This window comes from Pteropus alecto, unplaced genomic scaffold (assembly GCF_000325575.1).
Source record: "Pteropus alecto unplaced genomic scaffold, ASM32557v1 scaffold76, whole genome shotgun sequence".
NCBI lineage: Eukaryota > Metazoa > Chordata > Mammalia > Chiroptera > Pteropodidae > Pteropus > Pteropus alecto.
This window is the reverse complement of record NW_006443138.1, coordinates 4,399,586-4,405,741: the sequence shown is the minus strand read 5'-3', so window position 1 is coordinate 4,405,741 and position 6,156 is coordinate 4,399,586. Positions and strand designations below refer to the sequence as shown.

The following is a 6,156-nucleotide window of genomic DNA, read 5'->3' as shown; positions in this document are numbered from 1 at the left end:
ACCTTTCAGGACATGGGTGGTAAAGCGGAGACAATAAACATTTCTGATAAAAGCGTCGTTAGTGAGAGGATGATTTTTATCAAATGCTGCACACTGTCTCATAAGACGGCATGTGAAAAAGATCTGGGAAAAGAGGTAAACATTTACTTCGGCAGCCAACTGAGCCCCTTTAAGAATGGTCAGCTTAAAACAGCTTATAACAGTCTTCATTCTTTAATAGATTTGATTTTCCACATGGCTTCATTTTGTCTGGGTGGCTAACTGACACAATTTATACCTCTCTTCCTTTCCCAGGTCACTACAGTACACCATTCAGTAACGCATGCCTTAAAGCTTGTCTGCATTATATGACCAAACTTCCATTCATTAGTGTTTGAAACACTTCAGCTGTGAAGGAGCTCCTAAATGCTACCATGTGTGACGCTTTTGCGTAAAAGCAGCAAATGGGAGGGAAAAAAAAGCCCACATGAACAGGCACTTACATCCTAATGTGAATGCGCTCGCGTGCACACACACGCGTGCGCACACACGCACACAGACACACACACCATCACACTCACGCACTCTACCCTGAGCCCTAATCACAGGCCACTGCTTACTGCAAACTCTTTACGAAAGGTTTCAAACATTCTCTTTCCTCAAAGACCGAGAGAGCTGTAAATTTTGGGAATAAACACACATACAAATGAATGGATTACAGCTTAAAAAATATAACCACGGCAGCATCAAGTCATGAGATTTCACACCGGTTTTGTTTAGTCTGCTTTGGGTTATGTGGGAAATGTGGAACGTATGAAACTACCTCCCCTCTACTCCCAGCCCTCAAACTTCACATATTTAAGCAGTAGGTTTATACCTCTTGATAGGCAACAGGCCATGACCTTGAGGTTCTCTATGGAGTCCAGGACACAAAGGAGGATGTAGCATGATCAAAGCCATGGATAGACGAAAGAGAGACAAGCCAAGGTTCAGCTGTCCTATGACCTCGTCTTTTCACTTAATATTTACATTCCAGAAAGTCACTAAGCCATTCGGCAGATACACTCTTCAGTCTGCCCCCAAGTGACTCATTTCTCATTACGACATGAGGTGTGGACTTTGGTTACTACTCTGAAACAGGCCACAGCATAAAATCTAGCAGGTATAGTTTATTCCTTCTTCTAATGGTTAATAAATGAATAAAACTCAGTGAAGCTGGAAACCCTTCTAGATCTAGCTGTAATTATTCTACTTCTAACTGCCCAATTTTTCTATACTATCTAGAAACCAAAGTACTTCCAAATCCAGAAGGAAATAAAATTTTCAAGGCCATGACCTTACAGAGACCTGTAGTATGTGGAATGTGATCAGTTTTTCAAAAACATTCCCAGAAACTTTGCTTGATTTGATATGTAAGTGGTTTATTCGAACCCGTTAGATACAACTCAGCTGAAAAGGATGGTCCCTCATATTGTTTCCTTTACTCAACAGTTCTTAACACAACACAAATAGTTGTTTTATTAAAGTATTTTTCCATTGACTTTGAAATTCTTCTACTAGTTGCTATCAGTTAGTAGTAGGTACATAACTAGCATGTCAAGGTAAGGGCGGGAGCTTCACTCTGTTAAACTTTTTTGGAGTTAACGTGGCTCTCATATGCACAGAATGACGATTTCTTTCTCTAATGTCTAGTTGTGGAGAGCTCTCTCTTCTTTGCACAGCACTGACTGACCTCCCTCCGAAGGATAGCATGGCTGCCAAACAGATGACATTGGTGGGATGTGTGGCACTTCTCACCTCTGCAAACCTCTGTTCTCACCTTTCCAGGGACTTGGCCTTTTACTACATTTATGGCTGCTGTGACAAAAGTGTTGAGGTAATTAAGAGAAGAAAAATCCTCCCTGTCAGGAATGAAGATGAAGTTAGAAACCCACTCTTAGCTGCTCTAAGTATCTTGGGCCGGCCAGATCTCACAGAGAGCTCTTCTATGGTACAAAGAGTGGACAGAAACCGGTGCTGTAGGGAATAAGCAGTTGGCTCTGACATCCCCATGGGATCTTATTTCTGTAGTAGAGTGGTTGCTAGGGACCTCTAGATTCAATCCTCTTCAGTAACTTAGAGGACACTGTCACCGATTGTAGACAAGAGCTCACACCTTGAGATATTTATTTCAATTGCTTTGTGCTTGCTACATAAGGCCAAAAGAGCTTTGAGCTTGTGTGGCGCTCCAAGAGCAGCTTTGAGGCAACAAGGAGATGGAAATACTGTAGCCAGGAATCATACACTTTTCATTAGGGGCTAGTCGGCGAGGTGGGAAGGCCAAACAGCAGCCGTCTGGTCAAGAAGGCTTGCTCTTGGAACGGGGCTTCTGGAATGCAGGATAAAAGGACTTTTCCAAGTGGAAGTGCATGGTGACATTTTTATGAGCACCAGCCACTAAGGCTTCTAAACACTGAACAGCTCCCAGCCATTCATGCAGTTATTTTACAAAGACAACTGAGGCTGCACCATACCGGGGGCGAAACGTGTGAATTTTTTTGGCAGAAAACCGATGAGAGGGAAAGGAAAGTGGGCAGAGCTGGAGAACTATGTTTTTATTATGACTATTGGAAAATTGCACTCATTTTGCCTTAGTTTTCTTTTGTGAATGAAGGACTTTAATAAATGTAACTCTTTCATTACTTTGGTTAAGCTTGGAAAAACCCCACTGCAACCTAGAAATATGGTTTGCACATATCTCCCTTCTTGTAATCTGGTTCAATAGAATGTATGCGACCTATACCTTTGGATATACTTCCACTAACCGATTCAAAAGGAAGAAGAAGACAGCTCAGTATCCAGCCCTACACGCTAATACTTGATGGAATTTTAACACATCTTAAGAGTTTAATCATAGATCTTGGCATACGGACATGGGTAAGGGTGTGTGTGTGTGCTGGAGGTAAGTTCAGTATTAAATGCGAAAGCTGAAGCTCTGGGTTTAAATTTCAGATGCAGACTAAACAGCAGGTCTGCAGTGAAAAGGAGGCCAGTGAATTCTAAATAGAACCGAGAAATGGGAATATTCTCCCTGCAAACTGGAGGAGCCGTCACCACAGTGCCCCCTCTGTGTGTGTCCCGAGGAGGACAAAATCACAGAAGTCCATGCTGGCTTTATTAAGTTCTCATTCCCTCTCCGCCCCACCCCCGCCCCAATTGCAAAAAATTCTACAACTCTTCTATTATAAAATTTTGCCGGCTAAAAATACATTTGCAATTTAAGTTATCTTGCCAATAAATTCACAAATACCTAGTAATCTAGGAAGAGTAGTTACGGCTTTATGACGTACTCTTCTTGTCATCGTAATATGTTTAATTGTTTAAGGATTTGGAATGACACATTTAAGAGTGTTTCACATTCATGACTCTCTCGAGCCGGTCTTGTCAGATCAGAAATAATGGGCTTTCCTCCTCAGCAGCAATGACCAGAAACCATCTGCAGTTCCATCTGCAGCGAAGCGACCCCCACCCAAGACCGCAAAGCTGAGTTTTTCTATTTCTCTGTCAGATATTTTAACTGAAAATGGATTGGGACTATTTAACTTAATGGAAAGTGATTATTTCCTCCAACTAGGAAAACTTTATATCGGATTTTTGAAAAACACGTTAAATGGAACATATATAAACCATATAATCTGGCAAGTGCAAGGGATTCTGGTGGAAATGCTAGAAGGGATATATGTTTTTCAAAAGGAGACTTAAGAAGTTGGGATGTTTAGGGCATTTGTACCGATCTCTCTCTCTCTCTCTTTTTTTTTTTTAATTTCAGCTTTATGTATATAAAAATATACAAGCATCAGGGCCACCTTGCATGTGTTACTATCAACTTAACAAAATCAGTTTCAAGGTCTCATTGAGGGGATGTTTAAAGTAAAGAAGGTTGATCCTAGATGTCACTGACCACAGGCGCTAACCCTGGCTTTAACGACTTGTCTATTTTGTGTCTTTTTCCCACTCCGTGACAGCTATAATGATAATACCCATCTAGCTGCCCAGGAGGGTGTGAGGAAAAAAGTGACAACCAAATGAGAAAACTGTGAAAAAAAGAGTAAAAATTCTGTAACATAGTACTGTGGAACTGTGATTATTAACTATAGTTATTAATTCTGTTTATTTCTTTACCTGTGATTCAATGATAAATCATTGGGAAAGAAAAACAAAACTATTATTAAACAATGCCTCCAAAAGAAAACAAAATAGGACATCTTAAAATGCTCTTCTGTTTGTCTCCTTTGTGCCCTTGATCAGGGTTCCATTATGGAAAATATGGCAAACAGAGGTAACATGCATCTTTAGAATACGACAAATTTCTTTCCTGGGATGTAGGGGTATTTAAAAATATCTCCAGAAGGGAATCACTTTTTTTTTTTTTTAGATAGGGAAATCATTTTATGTCTAAACTAACCGCAAATTTCCGGATCCCATAAGTCATGATTTCTGAGGATCATGATCTTGATCAATTTTCCATGCCAGTTCTAATTCTTACTCAAGAGCCTCACATTTAAAAAATGGCTAAAGATATAGCAAAAGGATTTTTGCATAAAGGGAGCACTCGGAAGAAGGAGATTTACTGCAACATTTCAAAAATTGTAGAGGAATGTTCTTACTTTTGTGCAAAGTAGTTTTAAAAATGGTTAGGTTGAAGGCTGCTTAATGGTTATATTCCAGATGTGTTTATTGATAAGTAGATAGGAGAAACCTTTTTCTCTTTGTTTTCTATGTGTATAAAACTTTGCATAACTTATATATATTGCCAAGGAACAGACATTTCTGGACTTTAATCATTCTTGCATCAATCATTTTTCATTATCACGATAGGACTTTTGAATAAGATTATGAAAATATCAATAATAATAGTAAGTCAACAAATAATTATCCAATGAACATCTGCGTGTCTAGCAAACACTCTGAATATAAATAAAGGATCTTGGACACAGCAACCTGTTTGTATTCAGACATTAAAAATTTTCTTAGAAAGACTAGGTTTTAAAGCCAGGTACTATTATTCATGTTAATTTAGGTCAGCAAGTTTAGATAATAATAAGAAAGTTTACATATTTAATAAATAATTGTTTTTTATCCAACTCACATCAGAACGCAGAGAAAAAGCAGGCAGACACTGCCATTTTATTTTTAGCCTAATCCACAGATTTCACCACACTGTTAAAAACAGTCATACTTTTAAAAAGCTCCTATAGCAAATTTGTCAAGTCCAGAAACACTAAATTTTTCCTTTTGGAGTTTTATATATTGCCCCAAATTGAGCGATGTTCTTTCACTTCTGTTTGTCATCTCTACAACACATTCCCTGCCAAGAAGCAGCTGGATTCATCATGCCAATATTCCTCTATTACAACTGTTAGCTGAGCTAATTACTTCACATGTTTACAGTTAATAATCATCTTGATATGCTTCCTCTGTCATACCCTTGTGCTGTCATATCCTTGAGCTACTTTATTGTCTGGAAGGGTTAAACTTTGGTTTCTACTTTGCTCTCTCCTTTTCCCCTGACTTTTGTCAGAGGTCAGGGGTTAAATCAAAAAGTATTTCCTATGCAACAAAACAGTGCCACTCAGGGTGGACTTTGATATAATTCTTTATGTTTTACCAGTTGGCACCAAACATTTACTGGCCCACAAAATGTTTTACCAGCTTGAAAGAGCATAAGTAGGAAAATAAATAAATCAGTACTCTCTATGACCTAGGTAGTATAAATCACTATGCTCCCTGAGTGAGTAGAAGAGTGACTCTTTGCAAGTCTAATTTATTATGAACTATTTACTGCATTGGCCAAGGTGCCATGTAAAAGATGAGTGTTAAAATGAGAATGCTCTCCCCTCTTTCTCCTTCCTTCTTCCTCCTTTGTATATCTAGACTAAAAGCCCCCAGTAAAAATGCCTTTTTTTGAGAGCAAGATGCTGACTGCAATTCATCAACTTGCTTGTTCCAAAATGAAATCTCTCATTTTGCTCCAAACAATGTTTAGGTTGTCTGAAATATAAACATCCTTAAAACTGCCCTTGAAGTCTCTGTAAAAACATTCAACTTTTTTTTTTTTTTTTTTAGCGGGGGTGGGGCGGGGGAGGTGGAAGGTGGTGGGGCAGATCTCATGATAATCAAGGCTTGCTAGATTTCTTC

The 6,156-nt window shown here is 38.9% G+C and overlaps 1 protein-coding gene across 2 annotated transcripts in view; it reads right to left on the bottom strand.

Annotated features, from left to right (window-relative positions):
- Nucleotides 1-6,156, bottom strand: part of HMGA2 (high mobility group AT-hook 2) — a 127,208-nt gene that overhangs the window by 1,099 nt on the left and 119,953 nt on the right. The gene's annotated exons all lie outside the window — the stretch shown is intronic.